Raw genomic sequence first — 21362 nt, forward strand, 5'->3', positions numbered from 1 at the left:
GCTATTATAACCAAATATGAACAGAATGTAAATGAAAAAGTAAAAGCGACAAGAACACGATATTTGTTTAGGCAGTTCGTCGATCGTCCTCGCTACGACTACGTCTGCCCCCAATTCCAAATTGAAATTGGGTAATCTTTCATTAATGTTGAAAGTAGTATATACAAAGAAGATAACAAAGCGATAAACGATAAACCAATTATGTCGATCCTTTGAATCTTCTTCCCCCTTAATCTTGAGCAAGATCAAGGTTATCCAAGAGCTTCACTTTGATTCCCTTCTGCAGTGTCTTGATTCCTTGAACTCCCCGTTCCTCAATCGTTACACTCAGCCGAATCCTCTTCAAATGCATTCTGGGGACATTTTCTCAGATTAGGTCGACCTAGTTGTTATGTAGGTCGACCTAGCAGACTGATATGAAGATTTCTTCATTTTAGGTCGACCTGGGTTGACAGTAGGTCGACCTAACTGCTGATTTTCTGCATTTTTCTTGTTCAGCTTGTGTTGAGTCGACCTTTATGCATAGTAGATCATCCTGTGCTTTCATGAGTGATTAAATGCTTTGCTTTTCCGATTCCTCCTTGTTGTTTGGATGCTCATTTGAGTTTTCCATAAATCAAAAACATCTTAGAGTGTAGTCTTGTATTCACAATTAATACATAACACATATGAACATGATCTCATGTTATCGACAACTAATCACATACCTCGTACCAATACGATAACATTCACACAACACATCACTTGATCCTAATAAAAATAATGGGATACTACATCCTATGAATCATTTAATTAGATAATAATATAGTTCATTGCGTTAGCTTTCCATCGCTTCGAACGGCGACAAAATCGGAGTTACGGTTCAAGAGTTACGAAGTTTCAAAGTTTTGGAAAAACAGAAAAAGCTGTTGGCCGCTCAGCGGGCCGCTCAGCGGGCCTGAGGCCGCTTAGCGGACCTGAGAAAAACCAGAAAAAACCCAGCACGAACAGAACTGTCTCAAGCCCCTTATACCCACCAAAACCACTCCAAAACATCATTATAACATCAATACAACACATACATACCATAGAAACAACCTAACATCAAACTTTTCATGGTTGATTCATCACTATTTCTCAAACCCTAACTTTATCTCCAAACTCAAACAAGCCATGGAAATGGAAAACAAACATGATCAATCACCATAACACAACAAGGATATCATTTAATCATCATACAATCATTCTCAAACAAACTTAAATCAAACAAAGACCACACAAGAAAATTGTGGAAATTGGAACAAGAAGAACAAGAACAAGACTATAAGAATCATACATCCAAGATAAATTAGATTCACCCCCTTACCTTGGATTTGTTCTTGGATCAAGGTTTGTTTTGATCTCCACAAAATCTCTTTTCCTCTTCTTCTTCTCTTTCTCTCTTCCTTTTCCTTTTCTTCTTTCTTCTGTTTTTCTTTTTCTTTCTTTCTATTCTCTTTTCTTATAAAGAAAATATCTATTTTACGGTCTAAACTCAATTGCTCAGAAAAACCCCAAAACGCCGAATATTACCTTAATAATATTTCTAGTACCAAAAATATGAAAACCTTCAATTAAATATTAGTCCGCCATCCCGAACTAATACCGACTGAAACAACTCCAAAAACGGTAAAATTCCAATAAACGTCACAAACATCCAAATTAAGCATATACTTATTTTTCCGAGCGTTACAACTCTCCCCCACTTAGAAGATTTCCGTCCTCGGAAATATCCGAAACACAAACGAACTTGGATACGCTCTCGCCTCCGACTAACCAACTATCAAGCCACGAAAGCAACGACACAATCAGCACCAACAACGAATCACTCTAGCTAAAAGCAAAACAACCAAAACACAACAACAACAACGAGATGCAATGCCCATACAATGCACTCATCGACTAACACCAAAACACAAGAAATAACCAAGACACAGACAACAACCATGCCAAGACATAGCAGTCAAACATGTAACCAAAACATCTGGTGGTCTTATAATTCCTACCACATCCACTCTCCACAATTTGAACTCTAACAGTTCCTACACATATGAACCGCGTCATTCACGCTTCCGATGTGCACTCTGATTTCCCACAACAAATAGATTTACCAATTACATATCCAACTTCCAGCCCTTTCTAGTATTCACCAGAAACTCATTGTTCTCTCTTAACATACTCAACCTCTTAATATGCTGTGTCAGCTTGCACACCAGACAAAAGTCTTTGTATTATCCAATTCAAAGGTAAAAAGCTAATCCAAACACATCCTTGTTTCACAACACAAGCCCTCATAGATCCTTAAGTGACCAAACCGTCCTCTCAATCTGACCATCCGTTTGAGGATGATACGCCAAACTCAAACACAACTTCGTACCCAAAGTACTTTGTGAACCTTCTCAAAATTTCAGAAATAAACCTCGGATCTCAATCTGAACAATACCTTCCGAAACACCATGCAAACAAACAAACCAACAAACAATTTTATCAACGTACCACTCGCCAGTACTCCCATCGGTTAATCCATTCTTATCGAAATAACGTGAGCAGATTTCGTCAATATATCCACAATGACCCAAATCGCCTCACAATTACTCGACGTCCTCGGCAAACCAGAAACAAAATCCATAGAAATGCTATTCCACTTCTACTCAGGAACGGATAACAGTTACATGAAACCAGACGACTCCTGACAAGTCAAACACAAATAAACAAATCCCTTCATATCCTTCTTCATTACCTTGCCACTAAGAATGACCTTCTCAAATCTTGATACATCTTAGTAGCATCAGGATGAATACTCAAATCACTATGACACACCTCATCCAAAGTCCTCTTTTCAAATCTGAATATTAGGAATACAAACTTGATCATGACATCCCATGACATTGTTCTTATCAATCCGAAGATCACCATCTTTATCTTTGACTAATAAATATCATCTTATTAACCCATTCAAATCTGATTTCTGACCTTTTCTAATATCATCAAGAATACCATAAGTAAGCTTTACGAGCCAAACTCAAATTTCACAACTGTTTCAACAATCAAAATACTCGAATCATCAACATAGACGTATGCAATGGTTTCTCATATTCAACTCGTTCTGATCAAACGAATACTTCAAACTCTTGTAGTCACTTACACACACAAATCTCGATCCGAATAATTAGTGCCTTCAAATTTCCCAAACAGAAATAACAACTTCCAACTCTAAATCTTGTGACAGATAAATCCTTTCAAAAATCTTTACTTGCATAAAAGCATAAACCACCACTTACCCCTTTCTGCATTAGAACTTCTTGCAAACCCAACAAAGAAACATCCCAAAACACCACAAACAGTTCTAACAGATCCGGCAAAACAGAACTCCAAGACAAAATTCCTCTTTTCGACGATGAATCACTTAAACCTTCAAGAAACACTTATACAAATGCGCAACTAACCGCATTCCAACAATCGCTCTTTCTCAAGAACATCCAAAGTCGTCGACAACATAAACAACATCGTACCACCTTGCACCGACTCATTCACTTCCAATATTATCAAACTAGCCAGATAAGCCTATCACGTCCAATACGATCCCGTCTACTATCAACAAGAGATTAAGGGTGATCAAGTCCTCAATTTGTCAATAGGTAGCCGACAATCATAATAGAGTATAGACTATCAGTACCAACATTAATAATATTCTTTTCCAACTTTTTCTCATAGAACAGAAGCACTATGATTCCATAATTCACAAACCTCTCAAGATCATCTGAACCAGCCAACCCGACGTCTTGTAGCTACGTACCAAAACACTTCTAACAACATCTCAAAACAAAATTCCTGAGATCCTACTCATCTCTTCATACTCCTAATTCTTACTCGAGTTCCAAAACGTTTCCAACAACATCAATAACTCCTATAACAAAGTCTACCAGAATACTTTCCTTAATCACTGATCCAACAATGACACTTCACACAAGGCTACTCAAACAACAACTTCATAGTCCATCAGTAGCGTTAGAGCATCACAACTTTCTAAATTCCATTCTTTAGAAATAACCAAAATATACTCCGAGACACTCCAACTTGATTAACAACCAAAGTCTTAAGTCCAAGTCACCTTCACTTCAGAAAACAACAAATTCCAACAACACTAGTACTGCTGCCCTCAGAAGCATACTAACATCTTGCAACTGAAACATATCCGAGAAGCATATCTTCTCCCCCACTTAGCTTCAAACCATTCCTGCACACAACTGGCTAGAGGCACAACAAGTACTGACAGTGCTCCACACACTTATCACATACTGAGGAATTAAACAACATTAGACAACACTGGCCAGACAGACCGACCTGCTCTGATACCACTAATGTAACACCCCAATTCTACCCAAAGCATTCATGCAAGAAAATATCAGAGTATTAAAATTTCATACAACACATTTAGGATGTTACACTAAGTAACCAAACAAACACCTAGAAAACAAACGGACATCAGCGATGCCAAAAGCATACACACCTGCCAATAAAATGATACATAACACACGGAAGATGTGAACATATATATATACATATAGCTCTCACTCTCAAAGAGGAGTTTTCCAAAATAAAGTGCTTACAATACACAATGGCACGTTAACACATATACATGTTCAAAAGAGTCATATACAAATAAATAACAACAGACTCCCGACTACCCGGTGTTACGTATCAGAGCGACCGACAAGACCAACTGGAGAACTACCTCTTCCAAAAGACTCCCAAAGCGGCTAATCTGCAGGATGCCACTCAAGCATCAAATCAGCAGAAGGGTGAGAATATAATTCATAATGAAAGCATGACAATTATAGTAATGCCAACAAGTATCATCAAGAATCATACAACAAAGTGATCCACTCATTCAACCACAATCAATATATAAGTAATGTGACACATGAATGATAACATAAAATTATACAGACAGACAATGATGAATGAGACTCGACTATGCATATGCATGTGGTACCAAATCCGGAGTAAAACTCCTCCTTGTCATTATGACAAATACACCTTTGCCGAGCATTATGCTGGGACTTCTTTCCCTCAGGAAAATACACCTTTGTCGAGCAATAAGCTACGACTAAATGTCATCGAGCATTTAGCCCCCACTAATGACCTCTTGCCACTCGGGCAAATACACCTTTTTACCGAGCATTAAGCCCCCACTGGTAATAATTGCCAATTCAGGCCACCTGTTAATAGCATTCCGCCATTAACGTAATGAAATGTTATGCTGTGCAAATATATGACTCTATTACACGACAACAACATCATCAACAATATAACACGGTCACATACCCACGTTACACCGTTTATATTCTATCCAAAAGGATACATCACCAATTAATAACATCGTTATCAATTACATCACACCATAATTACTGCACGGGCATTAATAAGCACACAACACACATTCACCGTCAAAACATACTAGCCACATCGGCATAAACGATCGCATAATTGCATCACATCAACAAGTTGTAATAACAACAACCAAACATCGTCATATATCAAGAATGAACATTCATTAATACATAACACATATGAACATGATCTCATGTTATCGACAACTAATCACATACCTCGTACCAATACGATAACATTCACACAACACATCACTTGATCCTAATAAAAATAATGGGATACTACATCCTATGAATCATTTAATTAGATAATAATATAGTTCATTGCGTTAGCTTTCCAACGCTTCGAACGGCGACAAAATCGGAGTTACGGTTCAAGAGTTACGAAGTTTCAAAGTTTTGGAAAAACAGAAAAAGCTGTTGGCCGCTCAGCGGGCCGCTAAGCGGAAATTCCAGAAACGGACCAACGAAAACTCCGCTCAGCGGGCCTGAGGCCGCTTAGCGGACCTGAGAAAAACCAGAAAAAACCCAGCACGAACAGAACTGTCTCAAGCCCCTTATACCCACCAAAACCTGAAATTCTGGACTCAGACACGCGATGTCTTACAGGATGTCACGACATCATTATCTGAATGTTTTCAAACAAATGAACAAAGAGTAAACAGTAAACAACACAGGAAAATTGTTAACCCAGTTCGGTGCAAACACACCTACATCTGGGGGCTACCAAGCCAGGGAGGAAGTCCACTATAAGTAATATTAATTCAAGGTAATACAACTCAATATTACGCCTTTCACTTAATATCTACCCAATGCAACTTCAATCTAAACAGCTAGACCAGAGCTCCTACTCACTCCCCCTCAATCACAGCAGTGATGAAAAACTAACAGACGAAAAGCAAAAGAAGACACTCTTCAAAACACACCTTGATCTTGCTTAAAAGCTTTGATCAAGAACAATAGTACTCTTGCTTAAAAGCTTTGAGTACTTTTTACAACTCAAAACAAAAACGCCTAGACCAAGACAATCATCATGATGATTGTTTGGCTTACAAGAAATCTAGTACACAGACGAACAACACAACAAACTTCTGGACGACAAACCCTAAAAAACATACATCCAGCAGCTTCTTCATTTGATATATATAACCTTTCAGCAGCTGGGCCTTGGATCCAATATTAGTTTTAAACCTAATTTAAAACCATTTCCATAAATCAAAGATCCTATGAATAAACATCGCATAACGTTGTTCTGAAGCGAATCAATATCCAAAGTTTCCAAAAGAGGCGCGCAAAGTCTTAACAGATCAACCAACCATGCTGAGAACATAATAAAACACAGCAGCTTCGGATGTCATGACATCGGTCTTGACATCAGTAAAAACCTGCACAAGAAAAACTTCAAAACAATGCATGTCATGACACCGGTCTTGACATGATAAAGACACTATTTGTTTTACCAAAAAATACAGCCAATCAAAAACATCTACAAACTCCCCCTTTGGCAAATTTTTGGCTAAAACAATAATAGATGATACCATCAGAGATCAGAGTACACACAGCAGCCAATAGACACAAGGATTAAAAAAAAATCTGTTAGACAACAACCTCTTGCTTGATTAATCATAGTACATCCAAGGAATCAAACAGAATAACAGCAACCACACCAACAACCAATTCACAGCAACCACACCAACACCAACAACCAAATCATCATCATCTATCACTTCTCCCCCTTTCTAGCCACAAAAGAAGCCAAACAACAGGTGAAGATTTACACTTCAGAATCATTCTCCGTACTCATCTCCACATCATTGGAGTTACTAGTCCGGGCATCAGCATCCTCACCCTCCTCAGTCATCACTACCAGTAGTATGATCATCACCACCATCAGCAGAGTATACTTGACAGTCAAGAGAGAAATAGTGCTGGTCTCATATCCAATTAATTGCTATAATCCTTCACAAAGACAAATGCCTAGTTTGCTTCTTAGATTTTCAAATTGATTTGCATCCAAGGCTTTTGTGAAAATATCAGCTAGTTGAAGGTTTGTAGCAACATGTTCCAAGACAATTGTTTTATTTTCAACAAGATCTCTAATGTAATGATGTCTAATATCAATGTGCTTGGTCCTGCTATGCTGAATAGGATTCTTTGAAATGTTAATGGCACTTAAATTGTCACAATATAATGTCATGACATCTTGTGTGACATTGTATTCTGATAACATCTGTTTCATCCAAACAAGCTGAGAGCAACTACTTCCTGCTGCAATGTATTCTGCCTCTGCAGTGGAGAGAGACACACAGTTTTGTTTCTTGCTGAACCATGAAATAAGATTATTACCCAAGAAGAAACATCCTCCTGAAGTACTTTTTCTGTCATCAGCACTTCCTGCCCAGTCTGCATCACAATATCCCGTGAGAATGGGTTCACACCCATGAGAGTAGAGCATTCCATATTCACAAGTACCATTCACATATTTCAGGATTCTCTTGACTTGATTGATATGGCTGGTTTTGGGTTCTGCTTGATACCTGGCACATACCCCAACAGCAAAGGCAATATCAGGTCTACTGGCTGTAAGATACAGCAGACTTCCTATCATGCTCCTGTATAGACTTTGATCAACACTGGTTCCCTTTTCATCTTTGGTCAGCTTCAAATGGGTAGGTGCTGGTGTCCTTTTGTGAGAAGCATTTTCCATTCCAAACTTTTTGACAATGTTTCTAGCATACTTGCTCTGAGAGAGAAAGATTGAGTCTTCCATCTGTTTGACTTGCAGCCCAAGAAAATAGGTTAATTCTCCAACTAGACTCATTTCAAATTCAGATTGCATCTGATCAACAAAATGTCTAGTCATCTTGTCTGACATCCCGCCAAATACAATATCATCCACATAGATTTGAGCTATCAGAATCTTCCCTCCTTCATCTTTAACAAAAAGAGTTTTATCTATCCCTCCTTTCCTGTATCCATTGCTCGTAAGAAACTCAGTTAGTCTCTCATACCAAGCTCTAGGGGCTTGTTTCAAACCATAAAGAGCTTTTCTTAATTTGTAAACATGATCAGGGTGGTTTGGATCTGCAAAACCTTTAGGTTGTTCTACATAGACTTCCTCATTCAAATATCCATTCAAGAAAGCACTCTTCACATCCATCTGGTATAGTTTGAATTTCAGAATACAAGCAATCCCTAACAATAACCTAATTGACTCAAGTCTGGCAACAGGGGCAAAGGTTTCATCAAAGTCAATTCCTTCAACTTGGGTGTATCCTTGAGCAACTAGCCTTGCTTTGTTTCTGATAACAGTTCCCAGTTCATCTGACTTGTTCTTGTAAACCCATTTAGTTCCAATGACATTAGTACCTTTAGGTCTTGGTACCAGCTCCCATACTTCATTTCTTTCAAACTGGCCTAGTTCTTCCTGCATGGCATTAATCCAGAACTCATCTGTTAATGCCTCCTTGACATTTTTAGGTTCAATCTTTGATACAAAACAAGAGTTTGAGACAACTTCTCTTGACCTTGTAATAACTCCACTGTTGAGATCTCCTATAATAAGTTCTTTAGGATGATCTTTCTGAAGTCTTATAGAAGGACTCTTGTTAGGGGGTTCAGTCTCAGCTTCTGTGATAGTGGGACTGCAATCATCTTCTCTTGTAGACCCTTCTGCTGTAAGATCCCAGAATGTTCCGACATCTTCTGTGACATCTGCTTGATTGTGAACATCATCAACCACAACATTTATGGATTCCATTATTGTTTTGGTTCTTGAGTTGAATACTCTATAGGCTCTACTGTTTGTAGAGTAGCCCAGAAAGATTCCTTCATCACTCTTGGGATCCATCTTCCTCCTGTGATCTCTATCAGCAAGAATGTAACACTTACTACCAAACACATGGAAGTATTTGACAGTGGGTTTTCTTCCCTTCCAGATCTCATATAGGGTGGTAGAGGTTCCTTTTCTTAAGGTAACTCTATTATGGACATAACAAGCAGTATTCATGGCTTCAGCCCAGAAGTAGATAGGAAGATTCTTAGCATGGATCATAGCTCTTGCTGATTCTTGAATAGTTCTATTCTTTCGTTCAACAACCCCATTTTGCTGTGGAGTAATAGGGGAAGAGAATTCATGATGTATTCCTTCAGAGGAGCAGAATTCAGCAAACTTTTGATTCTCAAATTCCTTTCCATGATCACTTCTGATTCTCACAACACCATTTTCTTTTTCTCTTTGAATTCTTTGACATAGGTCCTTGAAAACATCAAACACATCTGACTTTTCTCTGATGAAGTTTACCCAAGTGTACCTGGAGTAGTCATCCACAACCACATAAGCATATTTCTTTCCTCCAAGACTTTCTATTTGCATTGGTCCCATCAAGTCCATATGTAGAAGTTCAAGAACTCTGGAAGTAGTCAGATGTGTAACCTTTGGATGTGACATTCTGGTTTGTTTTCCTACCTGACATTCACCACATATTTTTCCTTCATCAATTTGTAGCTTAGGAATTCCTCTTACAGCTTCCAGAGAAATAATTCGTTTCATACCTCTTAGATGAAGGTGACCAAGTTTTTGGTGCCACAGCTTTGCTTCTTCTTCTTTAGAACAAACAGTAGAGTAGCTGGATTCATGAGACACCCACAAGTAGCAGTTATCTTTGGATCTGACACCCCTCATTACTACTTCCTTTTCTTCATTAGTAACCACACACTCAGCTTTAGTGAAGTTGACTTGGTATCCTTGGTCACATAGTTGACTGATGCTTATGAGGTTAGCTGTCAGGCCCTTGACCAACAAAACACCTTCTAAACTTGGCACTCCTGAACAGTCTAATTTCCCAACTCCTTTGATTTCTCCTTTAGCTCCATCACCAAAGGTTACATAACTAGTAGAATGACTTTTGATATCAACAAGCAGATTCTTGAGTCCAGTCATGTGTCTGGAACATCCACTATCAAAATACCAGTCTTCTTTGGCTGAAACTCTAAGAGATGTATGGGCTATTAAGGCCATATTTTTAGGTTTCCATTGTTGCTTCTGGATGGGCATGATCTGCTTAGGTTTGTAAGAAGGAGCTTGATCTGGATATCCATGTAGTCTGAAGCAAAAAGGCTTAATGTGCCCAAATCTTCCACAGTAATGACATCTCCATCTTTGAAACTTTCTCTTCATTTCACCTTTCTCGTGATGTTGAGTCACATGTTTTGACATCGGCTTCAACATCTCAGCTTCAGGTTTAGTTCTGCTACTATCTTGGACATATTTCTTTGCACCAACAAAACCTATACCAGACATATCTCTTGAACTTTTTCCAACCTGCAAGATCTCCTCCAACATATCCGTGCCACTGTTCAACATTTTTACTGATTTTGACATCTGATCAAGTTTGGATTGTAACAGGATAGTTTCACCATTCAGTTCAGATATAGTTTCATTAAGCTCTTTGTTATCAGCCTCCAACTGAGCTATGTATTTCTTCTGCTTTTCACCTTGTTGACACACTTCTGCATATTTGATACACAGCTTTCTGTAGGAACCTGCCAGTTCTTCAAAGGTTAGCTCGTCTTTCCTAGAATCTTCATCAGAATTGCAAATTCCAGTAAGGGCTGTGACATGTTTGGCTGATTCTTCTTCAAAATCACTCTCTGAATCTTCATCAGACCAGGAGACAGACAATCCTTTCTTTTGTTTCTTGAGATAGGTAGGGCATTCAGCTCTAATATGTCCATACCCTTCACATCCATGACATTGGATCCCTTTGTTGTGATTGTACTTTTCTTCTGGTTTAGCTCCTCTGCCAGAGTCATAAGATCCATTGATGTCAGATGAGATGTTCTTGACATTAGGTCTTGACTTCTGATGCATCCTTCTCATAATTTTGTTGAATTGTTTACCAAGCATAGCTATAGATTCAGATACATTCTCTTCTCTACTTTCCTTTACTTCTTCTTGAGAGTTGGACACAAAGGCTATGCTCTTGTTCTTCTTTTCAGAATTTTCACTGATTCCCATCTCAAAGGTTTGAAGAGATCCAATTAACTCTTCTACCTTCATTTTGCTGATGTCCTGTGCCTCTTCTATAGCTGTAACTTTCATATCAAATCTCTTAGGTAGGGATCTAAGGATTTTCCTTACCAACTTTTCATCAGACATTTTTTCTCCCAAAGCTCCTGAGGTATTAGCAATATCGAGTAAATTCATATGAAAATCCTTAATACTTTCATCATCCCTCATCCTTAGATTTTCAAATTTTGTAGTTAGCAGTTGAAGTCTTGACATCTTCACTTTGGAGGTGCCCTCATGAGTAGTCTTTAGGATATCCCAGACATCTTTGGCTAGTTCACACTGGTGCACCAGTCTGAATATATTTTTGTCAATTCCATTGAATAAAGCATTTAGAGCTTTAGAGTTGCCAAGCGCCAATGCCTCTTCATCTTTGTCCCACTCTTCCTCTGGTTTAAGAGTTTTGTTGCCATCTTTATCAGTAATAACAGGATGTTCCCATCCTTTGTTCACAGCTCTCCATGCTTTGCTATTCACAGATTTCAGAAAAGCCACCATGAGAGGTTTCCAATAATCATAATTAGAGCCATCCAGAATGGGTGGTCTCATTATAAATCCACCACCTTCTTTGTCCATCGAACCAGAAAATACTTTCCCTAGATCTCACCCAGTAAAAACAGGCAGGGTGCCTGCTCTGATACCAATTGAAATTCTGGACTCAGACACGCGATGTCTTACAGGATGTCACGACATCATTATCTGAATGTTTTCAAACAAATGAACAAAGAGTAAACAGTAAACAACACAGGAAAATTGTTAACCCAGTTCGGTGCAAACACACCTACATCTGGGGGCTACCAAGCCAGGGAGGAAGTCCACTATAAGTAATATTAATTCAAGGTAATACAACTCAATATTACACCTTTCACTTAATATCTACCCAATGCAACTTCAATCTAAACAGCTAGACCAGAGCTCCTACTCACTCCCCCTCAATCACAGCAGTGATAAAAAACTAACAGACGAAAAGCAAAAGAAGACACTCTTCAAAACACACCTTGATCTTGCTTAAAAGCTTTGATCAAGAACAATAGTACTCTTGCTTAAAAGCTTTGAGTACTTTTTACAACTCAAAACAAAAACGCCTAGACCAAGACAATCATCATGATGATTGTTTGGCTTACAAGAAATCTAGTACACAGACGAACAACACAACAAACTTCTGGACGGCAAACCCTAAAAAACATACATCCAGCAGCTTCTTCATTTGATATATATAACCTTTCAGCAGCTGGGCCTTGGATCCAATATTAGTTTTAAACCTAATTTAAAACCATTTCCATAAATCAAAGATCCTATGAATAAACATCGCATAACGTTGTTCTGAAGCGAATCAATATCCAAAGTTTCCAAAAGAGGCGCGCAAAGTCTTAACAGATCAACCAACCATGCTGAGAACATAATAAAACACAGCAGCTTCGGATGTCATGACATCGGTCTTGACATCAGTAAAAACCTGCACAAGAAAAACTTCAAAACAATGCATGTCATGACACCGGTCTTGACATGATAAAGACACTATTTGTTTTACCAAAAAATACAGCCAATCAAAAACATCTACAAAACCACTCCAAAACATCATTATAACATCAATACAACACATACATACCATAGAAACAACCTAACATCAAACTTTTCATGGTTGATTCATCACTATTTCTCAAACCCTAACTTTATCTCCAAACTCAAACAAGCCATGGAAATGGAAAACAAACATGATCAATCACCATAACACAACAAGGATATCATTTAATCATCATACAATCATTCTCAAACAAACTTAAATCAAACAAAGAGCACACAAGAAAATTGTGGAAATTGGAACAAGAAGAACAAGAACAAGACTATAAGAATCATACATCCAAGATAAATTAGATTCACCCCCTTACCTTGGATTTGTTCTTGGATCAAGGTTTGTTTTGATCTCCACAAAATCTCTTTTCCTCTTCTTCTTCTCTTTCTCTCTTCCTTTTCCTTTTCTTCTTTCTTCTGTTTTTCTTTTTCTTTCTTTCTATTCTCTTTTCTTATAAAGAAAATATCTATTTTACGGTCTAAACTCAATTGCTCAGAAAAACCCCAAAACGCCGAATATTACCTTAATAATATTTCTAGTACCAAAAATATGAAAACCTTCAATTAAATATTAGTCCGCCATCCCGAACTAATACCGACTGAAACAACTCCAAAAACGGTAAAATTCCAATAAACGTCACAAACATCCAAATTAAGCATATACTTATTTTTCCGAGCGTTACACATCACACCTCTTACTTTATCTATAAATATGAGGAGTAAGATAGATTGTATTTTTTTTAAAAAGACTCATTACATATTTTACACAGAATATTAATAAATTAATTTGTTTACAAGTTACATTGTTTACCTAAAATATTACATTGTTTACACAAAATAATAAAGTAAAAATTAATTTGTAAGTGAAGATAAAATATTGGATCTTCGAATCATTGAATTTTGGAGAAGATCAAATGCGGGTTGCCAGCATATTTTTCAATTGCTTTTGTTTGCATTTGTTTCTGATATAAAACAAAAAAAAGGGTTAGATATATAAATGATTTTCTGCTCAAATAAATATTTAAGAACACAAACCTTAAACTCAAATAATTTTATGCTCTTTAAATTCATCATATATAACTCTTCATGGAAAATGCTTTAACAAGAAAGAGAATAGATATATAGTGGTGGATGTAGATAGTTTCAAGCGTTTCTTGGTGTTTCATTATCTGCAATTCCTATTCGCATGCTTATTTGTAATTTCTGTTCAGATATCTTACATGTATTTCAGTTACATGTTGCACGTATTCCTGTTTGCATGTTTATTTGTTATTCTTGTTCACATATCTTACATGTATTCCTGTTACATGTTGCATGTGTTCCTGTTACATGCTTACTATGCTTATTCCTGATACCTGTTCATATGTTCACATGCTTATCTGTGATTCCTGTTCACATGTCTTACTTGATGTTTGCTAGGCTCTTTGTGACGTTGCTTGTTCGTTGCATGCTCCCTTAGGCACTCGATTCCGTCTTATTAGGAGACATGGATTGAGATAGAAATAGAATGTAATTAGTCGAACTACGGCGCTCTAATTTCTCCATTGCACGTTGAAAGTACGTAGGCATAGGGTATGAACGCCCTATCCAGTGCTTTTTTATTTTCTTTTTATCTTGTGTATCCTTTCATTGCATTTTCCCCCTAGCACATTGCATGTTACTAGGGGTGGAAATAGGCAAGGCCGTCCTACAAGGACCTATAGCCTATCCTACATAAGGCTAGGCTAGGCCAGACCTATTTATTAAAGAGATTATGCGTAGGCTTTTTTAAAAGCCTATTTTATTAAATAGGTCAGGCTTAGGTTATTAAAAAAATTCGATAAAGCCTTATAGGCCGGCCTATATTTTGATATATATTAGAGATATGCTAAATAGGCTGGCTCATGAGTGCATATATATTTAAAAAAAAGGCTAAATAGGCTAGAATATGTATGCATATATATTAGAAAGAGGAGGATTGCATTCCACTTTTTATGGAATGGTTTGCAATGAGCCGTTCGAAGAGAATTAAAGAAGGTAAATTGGGGGTGTTTTGGTTGGCCACTTGTTGGGTTATTTGGTTGACAAGGAATGGCTTTTGCTTTAAAAATGAAGCTTGGAATATTAATGATATAGTGTGGAAAATCAAATTTTGATGTGGAGATGGTCCTTCTTTGGTGATATTACATATCCCAAATGTAACTTTTACGATTTTTGTAAAGACCCGTGGTCTTTTTTATCGTGATTGTATTTGGTTTGTAATTTCGCTTTTTTTGCCGGTTTTGTGCCGGTCTTGTGTATTAAGGTTGAAGAACCCTTAGTTCTCCCGTTAATATATTTCTTGCTTACACAAAAAAAATATATATTAGAAAAAAGGCTAAATTGGTCAGCTTATATATGCATATATAGGCCGACCTATAAGGCTTCTTAAGTAATGTGGTTTAATTGAAATTTTTAATCAAATACAGACTTTTAAATAGGCTTTCAGGCTAGGCCAGACTTTTAAAAAGGTCAGACCAGGCAAAAAAACTGAGCTTATGATAGGCCATAGGCTAGACTTAGGCCTTTTAAGTTTATCGTAAGTCAGGCTCAGACCTTCTAAAGTCTAGCCTAGCCTAGCCTATTTCCACCCCTACATGTTACACACACCCTTAGATTAGAAATTAGCAATAATGGATTCTATGGAGTACCACAGACGTGAGGGGTGCTAATACCTTCCCCTTGCATAACCGAACCCTTACCCGTTCTTTGTTCGTGAGACCCTTGTTGTTTTTCTTTTAGGTTTTCTTCGATGTTTTCCTTTCCCCCGCGTAGAATAAATAAATGTTCGATGGCGAATTCATTATTTTTTGATGAGTTTTCCACTTGTTTCAGGGGCATATAAAGTGAGGGGAGTATTTATTATGAGAGATGAGAGGAACAAATTTAATCCATCTGATCAAAATAAATGGCCCAGATTAAATTGCTTTTACTTTGTAAATATATACTACACACCAAAAAATAGTGCTTTCCGTCTTCTTTCTCACGACAACCCTATCAATACCCAAACACAATAAAATTCAATATTAAAATTTTGGCAAAATACCCTTTTTAGTCCCTTAACTTTACCCCGGGGTTCATTTTGATCCCTTAAGTTTTAAAAAGACCAATGTAGTCCCTTATGTCTTCAAACAACATCATTTAAGTCCTTTCCGTCCAATTTTAAGAAACGGTGTCTAATTTTGCTCACGTGGCATATGACATCATGGCACCTGTTGATATGCGTGGCAGTTGTTAATCATCAAGCTCATTAAAATTCAAAGAAAAATTCCAAAACTTTAGATTGAGATAGGATTTGAACCTTTGTCACCTTGGTTGCTACACTAGATAGTTTGCCACTGAGCCACTTTACACTTGATGGTTTAAATTGAAAATAAGATATATATTTACATTTGTTTAAATATAACCTCATTCTCACCTCCCAAAATCAAATGCATCCTTAGGTTCCTTCCTTTTTCTTCATTTCTCAATCCATGCTTCCCAGCTCATGTGTTGGTTAATGTTTTATTTTTTCATACTTAATTACTAGTGAGGTCATGATAAATTATAATAGTTCTGTTTGTGCTTCTATGGATAATTTTTTATTGGTTCAAGTTTATTGAAGAGAAGGTGTTTGTTGTTTTGCTGCAGAGAATTGGGTATACCAGACCATGAAAACTAATAACCCTATGTTTCTCGATCATTCACTCTCATATATTAATTTATTGAAAACCTTTGATTTAGAAAAAATAAGTTTGAAACTATTCCTCTGAGATATAATATTGCACACAAGGTGTTTGTTAAAATGCCCAAACGAAGTTGTAATTAAGATTTTTGCAGGGGTTTGATTGTGTATACTACTATTTAAATTCTCTATTTTTTCCAGGCTTTGTTCTTTTGAAATTTGATTTGGTTCTCATCAATTGTCATCGTTATTCATAGCTTGATTTGGTATCTGTGTGGAATTTGGAAAGAGAGATATTAGTTACTTTTACTTTGAATAAGAAATTTATCAGCAATAGTAGTTTGATCATGGAATCTTGCAGATTTCTTTTTAGGAAGTTAGCCTATGTCAACATGAAGAATAACATATAGAACAATATAAAAAATAACGTAAATATATACATCAGAGTTGAAATAAAAAGTATTAATAGAAAATTGTCCTAGCGGTACACTCTTGTGTCTTGGAACTATGGAAACTTTGGTTTGATTCTTAGCTCAGGCACAATTTTGTAATTTTACTTTTGGCAAAATTAGACGTCGTTTGCTAAATTGGATGGAAAGGACTTAAATGACGTTGTTTGAAGATATAAGGGACTACATTGGTCTTTTTAAAACTTAAAGTGCCAAAATGAACCCCGAGGTAAAGTTAAGGACTAAAAAAGATATTTTGCGTAAAATTTTATAATATGCAGTTCAATATTCTCTTTCGTAATATCATTCGTTGCATTTTTTTATTTTCCCCTTTTCTTATTTGCATTTGGATCTGTTAAGTTTTTAATATCTAGGTCAATTACAAGTTAATCTTTTTCCCCTTTTCCTCTTTTTTAATTTAAAAGTTAACAAAACTCAATTACAAGTTTCTTTTTATAATTAATTTATTAAGTGTATAACAATTGGATCAGAAGAAGAAGCACATGAGAATTTTGTCAGATTTCCATAGATACACACTAAAGCAACATAAACGAAATCAATTATGAATTAAACAAAATTTTGCACACCACCATGACTCTTTAGACCGCCACACCTAAATTAAAATGAATATTGAAATTTTAATTGAAAAAATGAAAGTTGAATATTACTGAAATTTTTGTAGATTATTCATGGATTATGGTACTTGTGAGGTTTGTGTGTAGGTAATGAAACGTGAAGAAAGATAAGAGAAAGAGAAAGAAGATGGAAAGCACTATTTCTCGGTGCATAGTGTATATTTACATAGTAAAATAAAATTAAAGGACCGTTTATTTTGATCATATGAATTAAATTAGTTTCTCTCATCTCTCACAATAAATAATCCTCTCACTTGATATGCCATATATATATATATATATATATATATATATATATATATATATATATATATATATATATATATATATATATATATATATATATATATATAGAGAGAGAGAGAGAGAGAGAGAGAGAGATAGAGGAGGGATCAAATTACACCCGAAGAGTTACACCACGAGTTACACTCGTTCAATAACTACATCTCGAATTAATATTTTTTAAATTCAACCGTTGGATTGAAACATAATATCATATAGATCATACCTATAAAGTTTGAGCTTAATCTATAATGATTTACTATGTCATTGAATTACATCAAAATTAACGTTATATAAAAGCTCATTTTGACGTTAATCTTTGGATATCTTGATGATATAGTAAATCATTATATATTAAGCTCAAACTTTATAGGTATGATCTATATGATATTATGTTTCAATCCAACGGTTGAATTTAAAAAATATTAATTTGAGATGTAGTTATTAAATGAGTGTAACTCGTGGTGTAACTCTTCGGGTGTAATTTGATCCCTCCTCATATATATATATATATATATATATATATATATATATATATATATATATATATATATATATATATATATATATATATATATATATATATAGAAGGAGAAACAGCGGTTGAGTTAATAGAATGAACAAAAAGTAAGAAAATAACCATTACATTAGAGTATATATATTACTGTAGCAACCTGCCGTAAAAATAAACATTTAGAGTCGCCACCTATTCTACCAGGGCGAATAGGAAACCCTACGCAGTTGAGAGATCGGGGTAAGATTATTATAATCAGGTCGAGGGAAGGTGTTAGGCACCCTCAACTCTTTCCTAAGGTTTTATGTTCAAAGTAAAGGTTTATGGCTAAATGTTGAGGTTTATAGCTAAGGAAGTGAATAGGGCGAAAAGTGAGATTTGGACTGAATTGAGGTTTTGGGGAAGGGGACTCGCCTTGGTTATCCAAGTGCCTACGTATCTCCTTAGGGAGAATCAGAGTCAACGTAGTTCGGGCACAGGGTTGTACGCCTTAGAATTGATTATGAAATTGTTTTGAAGGCTTTTTGAATGGCCTATCGTAGTTTTTGAAATGCGAAGTTCGAAGGTATTTTGAATTACCTTATCGTAGATTCGAAAATTGCAGTATTGAAAAGATGAAAATCCGTAGTGTCGTGGTTTAGTGTGTTTTGAATGTTTGGGCGTACAACCCTGATTTAATATGTCACCGTTAGATGCGATGATCAATAGATTTGATCATTATAGTTACCGGATTATACGGGGTATTGCTAGTTACTCTGATCGATAGATTCGATCGTCGCGGGCAGCAAATTGAATGTATTTTAAATTTGTAATTAAGTTAAGGATTTTATCTTTTTTATCTCTCGTCATTGCGACTAATAGATTTAGTCGGGTCGAGGAGAGAATTAAACCAGAATTAGTTAAATTAGAATTAACACTAGTAAATTAATTAATCAGATTAAATTTATTTCTCGCCAATGCGACCAATAGATATAGTCGGATCGAGGAGAAAATTATATTAATCATGGATCGGTTGAATAGGAATTAATGTTTTTTTTGCCAAATGGGCAGTGGGATTGGACAAACCCTAATACGTCGTAAACCTTCCTAGGGTTTTTATGGCTTAATGGTTAAAACTAATTAAATAAATTAAACCGATATAAATCGAAATAATCGGGGAAAAATCCTAAATAATTCTAAACCCTAACCTCTAATTTATATGCTAATCCTAATTAAAACAAGTTAATTTAATTAAACATAATTATTTAATACTTAATTCAAATAATTAAATAAGAAAATAGAATTAAACAAGAAAATAGAAAATATCTAATAGAACCTGGGCTGTGATCCTGTGTTGTGAGCCTTGGAAGGAGTATGGTATGCCTGCAGTCCTTGGTACGTTAGATCAGGATTATTGGAGATCTTATGACTGACAAGTGAGGACACATGGTGAGCACGTAGGAAGGGAAGCGCTGAATCCTTTTGGAAATCATAGCATGTAAATTTCGTAAAAATAAATGTTTGGGCTGGGGTTCGAACCAAGCCCCTCTTGGTGCACATATCCACTAGTTAACCACTGAGCCAATTTCCTCATTTGATAAAAATATAACAAAGAAACAATAAATAAAAATAGAAGAGAGTAATAGAACCAGTCAACATGGGCCCCTATGCTTCGCGCGCGGCCAATTAGAAAGAGAGAGACGATCCGAATTTGTTGACTGTCCATTCACGATTCACCACGCGTCGTCCAGGGCCCCAAGTGCTGTTCATCGTCCCTCCCAACCTCATGCCTAGGATTTGCTGCGACGTGCCTTCGATTTTGCTACGACGTGATTACCAGTTTCCGTAGCTAATCCCTAAAAAAAACAAAAACCTTCAAACGCGTTAATCAAATAACCCAGCGTGCCCAGACCTTATAATTCCGACGCCACGAATCCAATGGTGTAGTCGTTAGGGATTAAAACAGCCTGGAACTTTGAGAACGATGAACCATCCTTGTTATGCCCTAGCCATGGAAAATTTTCACCCTTGTGTTAAACCTTCCATGTAATGATTCCATTCGACTCTAAACACTATCACGGACTCAAATATATTGTTAGCATGAATTAAAACACCACGATATGCAAGCAATAGAAATTAGAATATAAGTGAAGATGATGAACACGGGATACTCATCTCAGACGCTACCAGGCTTGGCTCTTGATTCAATCTTACCCCTTGGCATCTCAGGAGTGAATAAGAATGTCTGTCAGAGATGGTAAACGGCTGCCACCCCCAAAACGAAAGTTTTACTCTCTTATGTGATTTTTTGGATTTTAGAGGAGGCTTCAAGGTCTAGGATTCGCCCCCTTGGTGGCTGCATCCCTTCACTTTATATATGGGATATATTAGGTCTAATAATATGAGAAAGAATCAAATGATTTAATTTAGAAAATTTGATTTGAAAATTTGCTTCAAAGCTTTCTATTTTTGACCTTAATCTATTTCATGCACTTTTCAATTCTTTCTTGGCCCTTGGATCAAGCTAGGATCTGATTAAATCAAAGGAAAAATTAGAACACGAACCATATAATTATTCCATGACTTTATTTAATTTTTTTATTTAAAATTAAATAATTAAAATCTCATATAAATAAAATATATTGCAAGAAATAATATTTGTGCAATGAACTCTTAATGGGCCTTAAATCACGTGGATAAGTTAAACATTAAGGACCATTTGAGAAATAATCAAGATTACTCAATGTTGGCTTCATGTACTTTCTCCA

Source organism: Vicia villosa, linkage group LG3, assembly GCF_029867415.1.
Source record: "Vicia villosa cultivar HV-30 ecotype Madison, WI linkage group LG3, Vvil1.0, whole genome shotgun sequence".
NCBI classification, from domain to species: Eukaryota; Viridiplantae; Streptophyta; class Magnoliopsida; order Fabales; family Fabaceae; genus Vicia; species Vicia villosa.